At 32.0% G+C, this 1,001-nt stretch overlaps 1 pseudogene; it reads left to right on the forward strand.

Annotated features, from left to right (window-relative positions):
• The first annotated feature begins 274 nt into the window (after positions 1–274).
• On the forward strand, positions 275–393 carry LOC118605319 (annotated as a pseudogene).
• Positions 394–1,001: the final 608 nt, after the last annotated feature.

Genomic DNA, 1,001 nt, shown 5'->3' on the forward strand with positions numbered 1-1,001 from the left:
ACTACAATTTGAGATAACTGTGAATTTAGCTGATTCATGGGCAGTTTTCCTCATTCTATGTTTAATCTCTCTTGTGAAACAATAATAATAATAAATTTAAAAGAGGTACTCGGAATCATTGACAATTATCTTAGACATTGTAATGGTTAAGCTCTTTTTATTAGCACTCTGCTGATTCTACTATCTGCTTAAATGTTTACTCTTTATATCCTCTATACTTTGGTATCGATGATACATGTTGATTTTTTTTTTTTTAATTTAAACTCTTTTTGGTGTCTACGACCATGCTACCCTGAACGAGCTTGATCCCATCTGATCTCAGAAGCTAAGCAGCGTCAGAGCTGGTTAGTTCTTAGATGGGAGACCACTTAGGAAGACCAGGGGCTGTAGGCGTGAAAAATAAAAAATAAAGAAAATAAAGGATTGTAAGCGGACAATGTTCTTGCAGTCTGTGAGGTAAACCAGGGGTTGCCTTGCCTAAATAATAATAATAATAATAATAATAATAATAATAATAATATAAATAGATGATAGATAGATAGATAGATGATAGATAGATAGATAGATAGATAGATAGATAGATAGATAGATAGATAGATAGATAACCTCTTTTTTGGGTTAAGAATTACTGTCTGTGGATGGATGGACATCTTAATTCAACAAAAAACCTTACGACTGCCCCCATGTTTCCTTATTTGTGTCTCTCTTATCTTGGAATCTATTCCTCTTGAAGTTATTTCCTTAAACTCTAGTCTTAGAAAGTTGTTAGTATCAACATTTTCCTCAAACCACTTACTCAAAACACCCATCCACATATTACTTCTTTCCTTTCTTTCTCCCTTCCGTCACCATCATTTCTATTTATAAGGATAAGAAAGTTAAATGGATGTACTGGATTTCTTTAAGAAATACTGTAATTAAATAATATTAATATCACTCTGAAATGTCTTTTTGTTAGGGTGCTGGTTTTATAAAAGTGAATATCTTGTTTTGTTAAAGCT

This window comes from Rousettus aegyptiacus, unplaced genomic scaffold (assembly GCF_014176215.1).
Source record: "Rousettus aegyptiacus isolate mRouAeg1 unplaced genomic scaffold, mRouAeg1.p scaffold_m13_p_1, whole genome shotgun sequence".
Lineage (NCBI taxonomy): Eukaryota > Metazoa > Chordata > Mammalia > Chiroptera > Pteropodidae > Rousettus > Rousettus aegyptiacus.